At 37.8% G+C, this 17,368-nt stretch overlaps 2 pseudogenes; one reads left to right on the top strand and one right to left on the bottom strand.

The window, feature by feature from the left end:
- The window catches only part of LOC113338508, a 55,982-nt pseudogene extending 38,820 nt beyond the window's left edge, over nt 1-17,162 (bottom strand).
- On the top strand, nt 3,719-3,818 carry LOC113339111 (annotated as a pseudogene).
- Nucleotides 17,163-17,368: the final 206 nt, after the last annotated feature.

Raw genomic sequence — 17,368 nt, 5'->3', positions numbered from 1 at the left:
CTTAGCAGTAGTCTTATTAGCACTAAAATGACCCCCACATGCATGTTCATTACAAAAGGAGATAATACTAGACTGGTCACTCTCAGATACACATCTCCTAATAATATGGTCCGGACAATACTTAAACAGATAAGGATCGTCCCAAAATAAATGCTTAACCTCGGCTAAAAACCTAGAACGATCTTGCTTGCCCCAATATTGAGGCATTCGACCAGTAACAAGATAATTCACTATATTTGCATACCAAGGTGATTGGGAAACAAAGAACAATTGTTCGTCAGGAAAACTGTCCCTTATAGGAAGGGAATTATTAGGGGAAATCACAACTAGCCTAGACAAGTGGTCTGCTACTACATTCTCTGTACCCTTTTTGTCTCTAATGTCTGGACAAAATTCTTATAACAAAAGGATCCATCTAATCAATCTAGGTTTGGTATCCGTCTTAGACAAAAGGTATTTCAAATCAGCATGATCAGTATAGATTACGATCTTAGAATCTAATAAATATGTTCTAGACTTATCCAAGGCAAACACGATGGCTAGCAATTCCTTCTCGGTAGTTGTATAGTTCATCTGGGCATCATTCAGAGTTTTGGTAGCATAGTAAATCACATGGATTAATTTGTTTTCTCGCTGACCTAGCACAACGCCTATAGCATAATATGAAGCATCACACATAATTTCAAAGGGTAGGTTCCACTTAGGTGCCTGGACTATCGAGGCAGTAGTGAGTAAAGTTTTAAGCTTATCAAAAGCCTTTAAGCAAGCATCATCAAAGACAAACTTAACATCTTTTGCAAAAAAATTGCAAAGAGGTCTCAAAATCAGGCTAAAATCCTTAATGAATCGACGATAAAAAACTGCATGCCCTAAGAATGACCTAATATCTTTTACGATTTTTGGGACCTGTAGAGTCTTAATAAGGTTAATTTTGGCTTTGTCTACCTCTATACCCTTTGAAGAAACGATGTGCCCTAAGACAATTCCTGATTCAACCATGAAATGGCATTTTTCCCAATTAAGCACTAAATTCTTTTCCTTACACCTAGTCAACACTAATGTCAAATGATGCAAGCACTCATCAAAAGAAGAACCAAATACTGAAAAATCATCCATAAAGACCTCTAAAAACCGTTCTACCATATCAGAAAATATGCTCATCATACAACGCTGAAAAGTCGCAGGGGCATTACATAACCCGAAAGGCATGCGTCTATACGCAAAGGTACCAAAGGGACAGGTAAAAGTGGTTTTCTCTTGGTCTTCTAGGGCAATAACGATCTGATTGTAACCGGAGTAGCCATCTAAGAAGCAATAGTGACTATGTCCAGCTAATCGCTCTAGCATTTGGTCGATAAAAGGAAGAGGAAAGTGATCCTTCCTTGTGACCTTGTTCAATTTCCTATAGTCAATACACACACGCCATCCCGTGGTCACTCGGGTTGGGATTAATTCATTATTATCATTCTGGACTACGATGATACCTGATTTCTTGGGGACAACCTGAACAGGGCTGACCCACTTACTGTCTGAAATTGGGTAAATAATACCCGCATCTAACAACTTAAGCACCTCTTTTCGAACTACCTCTTTCATTTTAGGGTTCAGTCGACGTTGCATCTCCCTAGAAGGTTTGGAGTCTTCCTCTAAATGAATATGATGCATACACACAGTATGACTTATACCCTTAATGTCTGCTATAGTCCACCCTAAAGCTTCCTTATTGTCTTGAAGTACTTTTACTAGCCTACTTTCCTGATCATTATCCAAATCGGAAGCTACAATCACAGGTAAAGTCTCAGATGGGCCTAAAAACACATACTGTAGAGTATCGCGTAGTGGTTTAAGGTCCAACTTTGGGGGCTCTTCTAAAGAAGGAATTAGGGTAGTCTCAGAAACTGGTAACGGTTCGAACCTAGATTTCCATCTATCAGTGTCTAACACAGGGGTAGAATCTAATAGAGCATTCACTTGTTCAATAGTGCTATCGTCATCAAAATCTAAACCAAAATGGGATAGACAACTTTCTAATGGGTCTTCAAATAAAATGTTTGGTAATGACTTCTGAACTAAGGCTTCTATCATGTTCACCTCTTCAACACATGTGTCATCTAGCTCATAAGGTAGCTTACTGACATTAAAAATGTTCATCTCTATAGTCATATTACCAAAGGATAAATTCATCACACCATTTCGACAGTTAATGATCGCATTCGACGTATCTAAAAACGGGCGACCTAAAATCACAGGTATCTGGTTCTCTGGGTCAGAGACTGGTGGAGTATCTAGGACCACGAAATCCAATGGATAGATAAACTTGTCGACCTCAATAAGGACATCCTCAATAACACCTCGAGGAATTTTAACAGACCTATCAGCTAACTGCAGTGTTATCTGAGTAGGTTTCATTTCACCAAGTCTTAGCTGTAAGTACACATGGTACGGAAGTAGGTTCACACTGGCTCCTAAGTCAAGTAAAGCTTTTTCTACCCGGTGTTTACCTATTGTACAAGCAATGGTAGGGGAACCTGGGTCTTTGTACTTTGGAGTTGTAGTGTTTTGAATAATTGAACTTACGTGACTAGATAAAAATGCTTTCTTATGGACGCTAAGTTTTCTCTTTCGCGTACACATATCCTTAAGGAACTTGGCATAAGCAGGAATTTGCCTAATTGCATATAATAAAGGAAGGTTTATGGTAACTTGCTTAAAAACCTCCAATATGTCATTAAAGTTCGATTCCTTCTTTGTTGGTACTAATAGCTGAGGAAATGGGGCTCTAGGAACAGAATCAGACCTCTCATGAACTGAGTTGGCATCATCAGAAATTTTATCAGTTTCGTTAGCTAGTTTTACTGAGAGGTGAACTACAGTATGTTCATTATCGGGCATGGTTACCTTATTGTCTACTATTCTACCACTCCTAAGGGTTCTAATAGCATTCAATTGATTCGATGGTTTTGTACCTACTTCATGAACTCCTCTAGGATTGGGATTAGTCTGACTAGGTAACCTACCATTATCTCTCTCACTTAAGGTCTTAGCTATTTGGCCGACTTGAAGTTCTAACTTAGCAAGGCTCTGAGCATTAGTTTGAAAATTCTGCTTAGTTTCCTGTTGAAAACTAACATGGCTCTGTGCTAAAATTTCCTGAGTTTTTGCTAACATCTTAGTAGATTCCTCTAAGCTAGTCGTTTTATTTTCTGGGCCTGATGTATTCCCAGTGTAGCCAAAACCTGGGGGAGCATTAGAATTATTAGACTGACCCTGACTTTGGCCCTTAGACCATGAAAAGTTCGGATGGTTTCTCCAACCAGGATTATAGGTTTCTGAATATGGGTCAAACTTCTGACGATTATCAAACCTAGTGTTATTATATAGAGCATTGGCTTGCTCTTCATTATTCTGGCCTTCCCAAAAAGGCTCCACTCTACCACTAGTGTTACCCACTTCTAACCTTTTCGCTATAGCATCAATTTTGGCATCTGATTCATAGCCTCCTTCTACCCTATTAACGTTTCCTCTGCCGAGAAGAATTTTTTTCTGGGGTCCCCTACTAATTTCACATTGTTGGGTCTTTTCGGCGACTTCATGCAAATATGTCATCGCGTCATCAACTATTCGGTTCTCAAATCCACCAGTACACATAGATTCTATTGTGGTTGTGGTGGGATAATCTAAACCCTCATAAAGGATCTGAACTAACCTAACCTTGTCTAAACCATGATGAGGACATTGGGATAATAAATCATTGAACCTTTCCAAATACCTATACAAAGTTTCTCCCTCCTGTTGAGAAAACGTGCAGATTTGCGTCCTAATAGACGATGTTTTGTTCCTAGGGAAAAACTTGTTCAAAAAGGCAGATGTAAGTTGTTCATACGTTTCGATTGACCCGGAAGCCAAACTATATAGCCACGATTTAGCTTTATCTTTCAGGGAAAAGGGGAATAACCTAAGTTTCAAAGCATCATCATCTAGGTTTCTAATCCTGAGAGTACTACAAATTTCCTCAAAGTCCCTAACATGAAAATATGGGTTTTCATTTTCTTTCCCTAAAAAGATTGGGAGCAGCTGTAAGGTCCCAGGTTTAAGTTCATAAGTTGCTTCCGTCTCAGCTAACCTGATACATGAGGGGCGAGTAGCCCTAGTTGGATTCAACAAAGCTTTCAAAGTTGCCATTTCTGGCGCTATCGGAGCAACAAGGATTCTCTCCTCAGTCAAAGGACGTTAAAAAATAGACTCTTCAAAAGTCGGACTCTCTAGATTAAGGTAATCGAGACGCTTCGAACTACTAGGTTTCTCTTTAACAAATCTACCTAATGCGTTTCTTTTACGTTCAGGCATACAATATAATTTTCTAAATTGGAAGGGTAAGCAAACACAAATCAGGGACGACTCAACCAAATCAAACCTATTGATTTCTAGCAAACAAAAATCATGATGGCCCCACTTAGATTGTTTCTAGACCAGCTTCTAATCCTTCGAACGGAAATTCGTTACAATTTAAGCAAACCCCTCTGGAATCAATCCGAGTTAAAGTAAATTGAATAGAGGCGAAGGAATCTCGGTGGATCTTTGATACCCAAGGGCTCACCGGTATTACAAGGCGGCGCAGTCACGCATTGAACTTACAGAAACCGTCAAGAACTTCGAAGTATGCTTAAAAGAGTAACCAATATTTTTCGAATGACTTTCCTATTAAGCTCGTTACCCTATCGGTCTCGTTCTAGTCAAAATTTTAGGCTTAGGTTCGCGTAGGTTACGTGTTCCTAAAGCGGGCAAGAAGAGAACGGTGATGAAATCCGAACCCTTATCTTGTATGGACAGACCTTGCCTTTTACTAGAAAAATAAATTTTCGTATTCATTCCTCAACATATATGCATATGAAGGAGTCCATTAACTCGCTGACAGGGGATTCGCGAGTGTTTAGAATCTTACCTCCCATTCCAGACGGGGGATGAATCGGTTGTAGTCGACTCGGGCCACTGACTCCGATGTCAAGTGTACAAACCTAAGGTGCAGAGACAATATCGTAATTGTCCCCCTTCTCTGCAAACAGTTTATATTTAAAGTACCCTTCCGTAGGGTAATAAAAAAAATAATGTCCCAAAGTCCAAAAGTCCAAAAAGAAAAGAAAAATTACAAAAATGATAAACCCTAATACAGTTTTTTTTTCTAAAAGAAAATAGACAAACCCTAGGCTAAAATTGTCTTCTTTTCTGTTCTTTTTGCTTTAATCTTTAACTCCAAGTCTTTATGAAATCACCAAACTCTTTGGCTTAATTTTCTTTATGATCCAGAACCTGTAGACACAAGATAAATACCCAAAAACATAAAAAAGAACAAAAATAAAAATAAATCTAAAACCCTAAAAACAAGTCCGCGTCGGCGGCGCCAAAAATTGATGTGATTTGTAGATAGTGGTAAAAAGTGATTCGATTCTCGAACTTGTGAAGGATAACTTTAGACTTAAATTCAAAACTAAATAGAAAACTCTCTAATAATTATAACAAACACCGACAAAGTTGGTACCAGTATTAAAAGAACACTGAGGCTAAGATTCCACTATTTTCCAAGTTCAAAGTGATTTGGTCCAAATATTTATATTCATGCAATTTTCTCGTTTAATCTGATTCTAAAATATTACAACTAATAGATTTTCAAAAGTAATAATTGTAAATACCAAGTATGAAGCATCAAGAGTCTATAAACTAAACATACTCCATCAAAATAGATCACAATCACTCAAATAAAAATCATATTCAATAATAGTTCAAGGAAAATAATCATAATAATAATTGCAATAAATTAAATAAAATAGATTGTACCGCTTTTTATTGGAAAAATATCTTCCTCTATCTCCTCAGCAATGGGGTTTAGCTCCTTATATTATTCACGTTCTCAAAATAGGTGTTTATAGCTCAAAAGTGTGAAAAACAAGAGAAAACTAATAAAGCAAACAGTTTGCAACGCTAGAAAGGCGTTACAAACAGACTGTTACAATGGGTTTCGAACTGTTACAGAGAAAAGATGACAAGCTTGTGATATATGAGATCTGTTGAACAGCGATACTTCTGTTGTGTTGTTTGAATAAGACTGCCTCTGCGACTGTCCTCCTTTGTCCAATGTTCTTCAGCTTCTCTTCTTCACTAGCAGCAGGTGAATATTCCTTCAACTTCACCTACGCTTCTCTGCTCCGATTCTATCGACCCCCAAACTCTAGACCCTCTTTTCTTAATACTCCTCCAAGACTATATATACACCACAGTCCAAGAATATTGCTTCGAAATCTTTTTTCTTTCACCAAAAGACTCGGGATTTTTCCTTTTTCTCTCTACTTACGCGTTTACAATAGGAGCTGAGTTATTCCAAAGGTAAACTCAAGTCAGAAGAAAAGATATTCTCCCTGATTTCCTCCATGTAACTTCCATACTCCAACCAATTCTCTTTCCCTGTTTAACCGAGAAAATATTAGACTTCCCTTTCCTTACGATTCTAAAACAGTATCTTCCCTGTTTTGATTAAAACCCTCTTTAGTAAATATAGGATGCGATCCTAGACGTACATATACTCTCTTCATATATCACGTATCTTCCCAAATCATCAACAGGCCCGACAAAGTTTCCACCTCTTCTGTTTTATCCAAAACCCATGTAGATTTCCTTTTTTCACGTAACGGAAGTCATTACCAAGCCTGTGCTGTCCTAACAGACTAATTCGAACTCAATCCAGCGAAAAAGTCCAATAATAGATCGCTTGAATCTTTCCCAGAATTTCACGCGGTGGCTGTAATTTTTCCCGCCAATTTGCCAACTTTGAACTGTGAAGAAGAGATGTCCCCTAACCTCTGATGGGGTGTCTTTATCAGCTGGGTGCCCTGGGGTGCAAACAGCAAGTGGGTGTCCCTTAGTAATTAAGATGCCCCTTATCCAAACTGAGAGTCCGAATAGTAACTTTCTCCCACGAGATCAAATACCACTTTTCGATCCAATTTTCCCGCAAAAACTTATTTCTCCAAAAACACCTACAAAGACATAAAATAACCAAATAAGTACAAAATCGAGCACTAACAATATATACAATTGAGATCAAAATAGACATAAGCGCGTCTATCACTAGCCTACTACAACTAACTTCGGTCTGAACTGTAGTTGAACCCCAATCAATCCCACACTGATCCAAGGTACAGTTGCGCTCCTTACATCTGATCCCAGCAGGATACTACACACTTGATTTCTCTAGCTGATCTCACTCACAACTAAGAGTTGCTATGACCCAAAGTCGAAGACTTTAACAAACAAATCTGTATCACACAGAAAAGTCTACGGTAATAGATAAATTTGTCTCCCACTGAAATACCTACGAGTTTTGTTCCGTCTTTTGATAAATCAAGGTGAACATGAACCAATTGATAAAACAGACTTATATTCTTGAAGAACAGCCTAGAATTATCAATCACCTCACAATAATCTTAATCGACTAGCTAAAGAAGATATTGTGGAATCACAAACTATGAGATGAAGATGTTTGTGACTACTTTTATATCTTGCCTATCGGAGAAATCAATTTCAAGCCAATCTTACGATTGTACTCAAATACGATAGAAACAGCAAGATCATATCACACAACTACAAGAAAAGTAGTATCGGTCTGGCTTCACAATCCCAATGAAGTCTTCAAGTCGTTAACCTACAGGGTATCGTTAGAAACCTAAGGTTAAAGGAGAATCGACTCTAGCAAATACAACTAGTATCACACAGGAGGTGTAGGTATTAGGTTTCCCAGTTGCTAGATTTCTTCTTTATATAGTCTCTCAAATCAGGGTTTGCAATCAATGTTAGCTTAGTAATAAAGCATTCAATATTCACCGTTAGATGAAAACATGATTAGATTCAAGCTAATATCTTTCAACCGTTATATCGAAACTTAGCTTGTTACACACAAATGAAATGAACGTTTATTTAGGTTTGTGTAACCATAACCAAACATGTTCACTTAGTTGGTTAAATAGTACTTAACCAAATGGTTAGACGTATGAGCACTTTCATATCAACCATATTCTTCTTTACCTCAACTAGTTCAAATGACTCAAATGAACTAGTTAGAGAGTTGTTTAATTGCTTAGATCTTGTAGAAGTATACAAGACACAATCAAAGCAAAAACAATTTGATTCACTCGAATCGATTCATGAACTTTATAGCCACGGTTTGCAAATATGCATTCCTTAGTTTATATAAGTTTAAGTTCACGAATAATCGTTTTAAGAAAATAACCAACTTAAGTATGCATACTGGTACACGGACTTAAGTACCCGGAATAAGTTTGTTTTTAGTTCAGAAACTACTGCAGAAATTCATGGGATGTGAACCTCCGACAGTACTGGTACGCGGACTTTAGTTCTGGTTTTCCTGAGCAGCAAAGTACGCATACTTTGGTTCAAGGAATAAGGACTTACACATGTATGAGTTATCACACAATGTTTATACCATTTCAAGGTTATATTTTAAACTCTTATTTCAATCATTGAAACATTCTTAGAGGACGTTATATAGCTGTTATTCACAAGCTATTTATCGTCAAAGCGATTTTCAAGTAATTGAAACTAATATTACTTTCGTCACTAGTAAAGATGAACTTGGCCAAAGCGAAGGCCTACCAACACATATTTTGAGAAATCGATAAGCAAGATAAACTCGGCTCGAAATAACAAATGTGTATAATCATAGTCTATATAGCAATACGACCTTTGTCTCAATATCTTACTATAATAAAAAAAATGGGTCTTTTTGGTGGTCATGTGCACCTGATAAGTCAAAAATTGGTAGGATTAGAAGATGCCTACAACAGTAAAATGCAAGTGCACAGTGTCTACTATGTAAAACAGGCAAATACAGGTCAAACCCACAGAGACTAGGTTGGTGTGTAATTGTCTTTAAGTCTTGCTATACTGATTTAGATCAAACAGGGAGCTGTCGATACGACGAGATAATTTATTTTTATGAGATTTAAACGAAAGAAAAGAAATGTAAATGAAATAAGAGATTAAACACTTGATAAGAAGGCACTAGGGCAATTGACTTCACCACTTAACCTACACCAGATTATTCAGATAATGAAACTATTCTTGTTCCTTATAGTAGACAGCGGAGAAGATTCGAGTCTTCCGCATATCCAAGGATATCTTCAAATGGATGATTTAACATCAACTAAGGTATTAATCCCTAGCATTAGCTGTCTTATTACAGCACAACTAATCACAGATTAACAACAATCAATTAGGCACAAGTTGAAGTACAACATAGAATTATTCTGACTACCTAGGTTGCATAAAAAACAAGGTGAAAGTAATATGTTGTAACACAAGATTAAATTTATCCTTACTCATTCAAGCCCAACAAGAACAATAACATCAGCACAAATATCCTAGAGTTAAATTAAGGGCTTCATCTAAACCCTAGCTTATAAACTTAGAACATAGCAAAAAAATGAGACATATGAAATTCAAAGATGGATAAAATCATTCATGCAAATTTCTTTCGTCAACTGATTTCTACAAGACCAGTTTTGGAGAAGATAAGTTACAACTGATTTCTACCTATGACCCTTCTCCTTTTTTCTATCAATACACAAAGACAACCCCTATTTATACATCAGCTTCACCCTAAATTGGGTTTTTAATATCTCTATCCGTACAACTGAAATTAGGGATTGAAATAGGGATTTGAGATGTCAATCACTCACTCAATGGTACATAACAACTGATTTTCGCTCCACTGTGGTCACCCACTTCATTATCATCAGAATCAGGCTGCTGCTGAGGGACTTCCACAGTTGTTTCGTACTTCTCTTCACTCACAATTTCAGAATTCTTCTCTTTTGTAACTCAATAAATGATACCGTGAATTTAGTATATGGGTAAAGAGGTACAGGGAGAGGCGAACCGAGTGATTTGACAACAAAGAGAGTTGGTAATTTAGAATCATGTCTGCATAGTTGAGAGAGTATGGGCAATGGTGTCGATGGTTTGAGAAGATAGGTTTTCTATTTTTCTTCTGATTTTGAGAACGAAAACGGATAGTGAAAAGGAAGTTACTTTGGTGTTAGGCATGTGTATCTTGTTTAGATGTTCACGGTTGAGATTTGTTGACTTCTTTGACTTCACACATGACCAGAGCACTTTAGACCATTGATCAGACTTAATTAATTTTTGCAATCCTTGACCAAAAATATTTGTTTCATCCGCATACAGCTCCTTTGCGTTGTGGTGCGACATTGCCACTTATTCTTATGCTCCCTTTTGCAGTTTCACTGACCTCTTGTTTACCATTTATTCAACCACCTAAAACACAACACAAAAAGAGATTATTTCGACAAAATTACCCATTAAAAGAGATGTACTCAAGATATTAGATTTTTCGCAAAATAGAACATGAAGGCATTAAATATGTGATAACACACAACAAAAAGATCTAGAAATATGCATTATTAGGCACCAATCATACCCCCAAACCTGAATTTTGCTCGACCTCGAGTAAAGGTTTGCTTAGAACACACCCAAAAAGTTCTAGGAGAAAATATAAGCTCAGATTCCATGAAATTTGACATGTGCAATTCAGTTTCAGCTCATAGCAATTGGATATATCAATCTAGCTTTCAAAGGCACAATTTCATCACTTGAACGACTATGGACATGTGATAAGAGTGTGAAGTGCATCTAACTTAGACATGAATAGAAAATGGTTTGTTGTAAGAAGTTATGACTACCAATTACTAAGAGATAGTTTTCAGGCTAAGAACTGAATTCAAAGCCAAGCTAGTTGTCCGGCTTTACGAAAATTGTGAATATTCACCTAAGAGTTGGTGATATTTCAGCTTACCCGCGTTGTACATCGATGGCTACACCCTCCTTGCTTATTACAAGACTATTTACAAGATATAAAAAAAAAGGAATATTGATTATATATTTACATTGACTGCTTTCTTGATTTAAGGCAAGAGAAAATCTTTAACTGAAACAGAACATAACAGACAATGGATACTTTTTTTTTGGGATACTGAATTTTCTTTTCTTTCTGATGACTTTTTTTTTTCTTTTTTTTTTCTTTGGAATGATGAAAGATACATACACAAGACACAACAAACTTTACACAAAAACAGAAAAAAAATGGATCACATGAAAATTTTAGCAAGAGGTAGCCCTTTTCGATGCACCCGGTCAAATTCAATGGTTTCTTTTCTTAATGTATCCTCCAACTTCTATCCCAGCCAACCAAGAGCAAGCTAGTCAAGTCTCATTCAGTATTCTAGATGATTGGCATCCTACTTAACCTATGAAACACCGACGCTATACACGCTCGGTAGATCGTGCATGTGCAAATTTTCTATATCACATGTGAATTATGCTGGAATCACGGGTGCCTCATCATCTAGACTAAGAACCCTAAGTTATCATATACATACACATATATCACAAATCAAGGTAACTGAGCTTCATTTTCCATTTTCCATTTCATTTTTTTTTTACAAGTTCTAACATGCTTACTACAAAGTTCCTGTGGTCTACCTACACCCCCCAACCTAAACTAAACAGTGTCCGCAATGTTCAAAAATTGGAAATCATACCAGGAAGACCATGCAGAGTAGAGATAAGGAGAGAGTGTACCAAATGTGAAGAGTGTTTCCCAAATAGAAACGAGTGCTTGGAAAGAAAACATCAAGGTAGAATGATAAGGATAGACATCCAGTTAGCATGCAACAGAACTGTATACTGCAGGGAGAACAAGATGCTACAACTGAAACTTGATAGAGAGAAAGAAAATGGAACCCTTCACCTGATTTATGTACAAGGGTGAACTAGTTCAGTCCACATAAATGGGATCTTCCAAATCAGTTGTTTCGATTTCAGGTGGGATTGGTTCAAGGAGAACGTCTTTAGTCTCTGCCCATTGACTTTGAAGACGTTCTTATTTGCTACATCTTCGAGTTCTACAGCGCACCAAGAACGGGCCTGTCCATCTCGAACACAATTTACCTGGAAAAAGATGCAAACGCGAATTGTACAACAAGACTTTTTGGCCAAGTTTGAATAACTTGCGCAAAATGCGCTTGTCATGGAACACTTTCATTTTGTTCTTGTACAGCTTAGCACTGTCATAAGCATCATTTCTCAGTTCTTCCAACTCATTGAGCTGAAGTTTCCCTTGAGTACATGTTTTATCAAGAGAAAAGTTAAGTATCTTGATAGCCCAATAAGCTCGATGTTCTAACTCCACAGGTAAATGACAAGGTTTTCCATACACAAGACGGTAAGGGGACATGCCAATAGGGGTTTTATAAGCTGTTCTATAGGCCCATAAAGCATAATTCAAATGTAATGACCAATCTTTTCTAGACGGGTTAACCGTCTTTTCAAGAATATGCTTAATCTCCATATTAGAAACCTCTACTTGGCCGCTAGTTTGTGGATGGTATGGGGTTACAACCTTATGAGTTATGCCATACTTGCGTACTAAAGACTTAAAAGACTTATTGCAGAAATGTGAACCATTGTCACTGATTATAGCTCTAGGTGTGCCAAAACGAGAAAAGATGTATTCTTTTAGGAACGAAAGTACCACCTTGTGGTCATTTGTTTTGGTTGCAATCGCTTCTACCCACTTAGAAACATAATCAACAACGACAAGGATGTACAACTTACCTTCAGAATTAGGAAATGGTCCCATGAAGTCAATTCCCCACACATCAAACAGTTCAACAATCAAGATGGGGTGTAATGGCATCATGTTTCTCTTTGTAATACTTCCTAGTTTCTGACAGCGTTCACAAGCAACACAATAATCATGACAGTCTTTAAACAAAGATGGCCAATAAAACCCACACTGCAAGACTTTTGCAGCAGTTTTCTTGGCACTTAAATGGCCTCCACATGCTTGGTCATGACAGAAAGATATCACATCTTTCTGTTCAATGTTGGGGACACATCTCCTAATGATTTGGTCGGGGAAGTACTTAAACAGGTATGGGTCATCCCAAAAGAAGTGATTAACTTCATACAAGAACTTAGAACGGCCTTGTCTAGACAAATGCAACGGCATTCTACCTGTAGAAATGTAGTTAACAATGTCGGAAAACCAAGGAAACTCAAATACAAGCATCAATTGTTCATCAGGAAATGATTCTCTAATCAGCACAGACTCATCAAAAGACTCAACATTTAACCTAGACAAGTGATCAGCAACCACATTTTCAGAACCTTTCTTATCTCGAATTTCGAGATCGATTTCCTGCAATAAGAGAATCCATCGGATAAGACGGGCTTTAGCATCCTTCTTAGAAAGAAGGAATTTCAAAGCAGCATGATCAGTGTAAATGATAACCTTAGAATCTATCAAGTATGACCTGAACTTGTCCAATGCAAAAACAACAACAAGCAACTCCTTCTCAGTAGTTGTATAGTTAAGTTGAGCATCATTAAGGGTTTTGCTAGCATAATATATGACATATGGAAGTCTATCGACGCGTTGTCCTAAAAAAACACCAACATCAAAATCAGAAGCATCATACATAAGTTCAAATGTCAATTTCCAGTCAGGTGGTCTGACTATAGGGGCTGAAGTTAGAAGAGTTTTGAGTTCCTCCCAAGCACGCACGCAAGCATCATCAAATATAAAAGCAACATCTTTACCAAGTAGATTACACAGAGGCCTTGAGATCTTACTGAAATCTTTAATGAATCTATGGTATAAACCAGCATGGCCTAAAAATGATCTAATCTCCCTCACAGAGCGAGGCTGTGGCAAGTGTTGAATGAGGTCAACTTTAGCTTTATCTACTTCTATGCCTTTTTCAGAGATGATATGTCCTAGAATTATGCCTGAATTCACCATGAAATGACATTTTTCCCAATTCAAAACCAAATTTTTTTCTTTACATCTAATCAGCACAAGAGTGAGATGGTTCAAATATTCATCAAAAAAAGATCCAAACACAGAGAAATCATCCATAAAGATCTCAAGGAAATTATCTATCATGTCAGAAAAATGCTCATCATACAACGTTGAAATGTGGATGGGGCATTACACAACCCAAAGGGCATACGACGTTAAGCAAATTTTCCAAATGGACATGTGAATGTAGTCTTTTCCTGATCTTCAGGTGAAATATGAATCTGGTTATAACCAGAAAAGCCATCTAAGAAACAATAGTAACTATTCCTAGACAATCGTTCTAGCATTTGGTCTATGAATGGAAGAGGGAAGTGGTCTTTCCTTGTTACTGTGTTCAACTTCCTATAATCGATGAAAACTCGCCACCCTGTGGTTACGCGAGTAGGGACTATATCATTCTTTTCGTTCTGAACAAAAGTAATACCCGACTTTTTGGGCACAACTTGAATGGGACTAACCCATTTGTTATCTGAAATCGGGTATATGATACCCCTATCAAGTATTTTCAAGATCTCACCCTTAACAACATCTCTCATGTTAGGATTAAGTCTCCTTTGCATTTCCCTAGATGGTTTAACATTTTCTTCAAGATTTATATGATGCATGAAAACAGTGGGACTTATGCCTTAAGGTCTGAGATGGTCCATCCTAGGGCTTCTTTATGATCCTTAAGTACTTCTAAAAGCTTACTTTCCTGTTTTATATGTAACGCAGATGAAATGATTACAGGCAAAGTCTTGGAAGATCCCAAAAATGCATATTTAAGAGTATCAGGAAATGGTTTCAGTTCAAGCTTTGGTGGCTCAATAAGAGATGGAATAGACTTGGAATCAGAAGGTGAGAGAGGTTCCACTTTAGTCTTCCATTTAGTGATGTCCATATGAGGTACAGATTCGAGCAAAGAGTGGACTTCACTAATGTACTCAGCATCATACAGATCCAAATTAAAATTTTCCATACATGCTTGCAAAGGATCAACTGATAAAGTGTTAGATAGTGAATCTTGACTCAAGATTTCAATCATATTAATTTCATACACATCATTATTATCAAGATCCATAGTCTGTTGACTAACATTAAACATATTCAATTCCACGGTCATGTTACCAAACGACAGTTTCAACACACCATTACGACAGTTTATAATTGCATTGGACGTCACCAAGAATGGACGTCCTAAAATGAAAGGAATGTGACAGTCAGGGTTTTGCACAGGTTGAGTATCTAAAACAATGAAGTCCACGGGAAAATAAAACTTATCAACCTTGATTAAAACGTCCTCAACCACACCACGAGGAACTTTGACAGATCGTTCTTTCAATTGCAGATTTATAGGTGTTGGTTTTAACTCTCCAAGACCTAACTGCACATATACCGAATATGGCAGTAGGTTAACACTTGCTCCTAAGTCTAATAAAGCCTTATCGACCGTATGGTCGCCTATAGTGCAAGTAATTGTTGGACAACCTGGGTCTCTAAACTTAGGTGGAGTCTTATTTTGAATGATGGAACTCACCTGCTCAGCTAGAAAAGCACGTTTGTGCACATTAAGCTTGCGCTTTTGTGTACACAAATCCTTAAGGAATTTAGCATATGCAGGGATTTTCTTAATTTCCTCGAGAATTGGGATGTTGATCTTAACTCGTTTGAACATCTATAACATCTCATTGTAATGGGTGCTTTTCTTTTTCTGCACCAACCTTTGAGTAAATGGAGCAACAGGAACATTAGTTGGTAAATAAACATTAACATCAGTAAAAAAATTATATTTACAAACATGCTCAAATTCATTTTCTACAATGGATGTTTTCTGTGGCGTTGCATGCAATGATGAGTCTGACTCAGACTCACTGGTTTGTGGTACGCCTACGTTGTTATCAACAACTTTACCACTACGAAGAGTGGTGACAACATGTGCAGTCTCATTACAAGTAGATGTACTTGCCTGAAATGTGCCTTTCGGGTTTTGTTGAGGCTGACTTGGGAACTTACCCTTTTCCCTTTCAATAAGCGCATCACAGATCTGACCCATCTTAAGTTCTAGACTAGTAAAACGTTGGTCAGCGGTCTTCTGATTTTTCAAAAGATTTCGGGTCAACAGACCGACACTTTCTTCAATGCTAGACAATTTTTTCTCAGAAGGGTGTTGTGTGTACGACTGCATTTGGGGGTTTCTAGGGTATGAATATCCTTGTGTGTTTCCTGGTGTACCCCCTTGTACAGGTCCCTTGGAACATGAAAAGCTAGGGTGGTTTCTCCACCCTGGGTTGTAAGTCTGAGAATAGGGATTATTCTCTTGCTTATGATACAACGCATTGGCCTGTTCAAGTCTAGATTCCTGAAATGCAAGTATTTCTGGACAACTGTCCACTAGATGGTCAGAACTATTACATGCAGCACAAATAGACATTTCGACATGGTTACGGAGAGTAGTGGCAGAAGGTTTCACATTCTTCTGCAGCTCTAGCGCTTCTATTCTCCTTGCCAACGAGGCGATTTTCACATTTCCCTCAAAGTCAGACTCAATCCTATGAACATCAGCTACAGGGGAAGTCTTCCTAGGTTCACGAATGGACTCCCACTGCTGAGTCTTTTCAGCAACTTCAATTAGGAAAGTCCAAGACTCCTCAGCACTTTTGTCAATAAATAAACCATTGCACATTGACTCAACTGTTGTTCGGGTGGAAACATAAAGACCTTCATACAAAATTTTCACAAGTCTCCATTTTTCTAAACCATGGTGAGGAGACTGAAGCATTAATTCATTAAACCTTTCCAAATACTTGGCTAAAGTTTCACCCACTAATTGCACAAAGCTATTCAGACTTTGACGAATGGTCGCAGTCTCGTGATTTGGGAAGAACTTTCTGAAAAATTCTTTCGTAAGATTATCCCATGTCCTAATTGACTGTGGCTGCAGGGCATATAACCAAGACTTGGCCTTTTCTTTCAAATAGAAAGGAAACAATCTCAATTTCAGGGACTCTTTCGGCATTTGAGTGAAACACAGAGTCCCACAAATCTCTTCAAACTCTCTCACGTGGTGGTAGGGGTTTTCAGCATCAACCCCTCGAAACACAGGGAGCATATGTATTGTGCTCGCCTTTAACTCAAACTGACCAGCAGTTTCTGGTAAAACAATGCAAGAGGGCTGGCTTGCCCTTGTCGGGTACATGTAATCCTTGAGAATGCGGGGTATTTCTTCACCCATTGTCTCAGGTTGGTCAGGGTTGTCTACTACAGAAATGGGGATTTCAACTACGTCCTCTCGCTGAATTCTAACTAGATGGTTAGTTTGGTCACGGAAAGAAACAATCGTATCCCAGCAGACACACCATTCAACATGTTATAACACCCAGAAATATCAACAAGTACAAAAGTCAGGTCAAAGATGAAGCTTACGATAAAAAGATTCGC

Source organism: Papaver somniferum, unplaced genomic scaffold, assembly GCF_003573695.1.
Source record: "Papaver somniferum cultivar HN1 unplaced genomic scaffold, ASM357369v1 unplaced-scaffold_19, whole genome shotgun sequence".
NCBI lineage: Eukaryota > Viridiplantae > Streptophyta > Magnoliopsida > Ranunculales > Papaveraceae > Papaver > Papaver somniferum.
The sequence above is the reverse complement of the archived record's forward strand: the minus strand, read 5'-3'. Positions and strand labels throughout refer to the sequence as shown.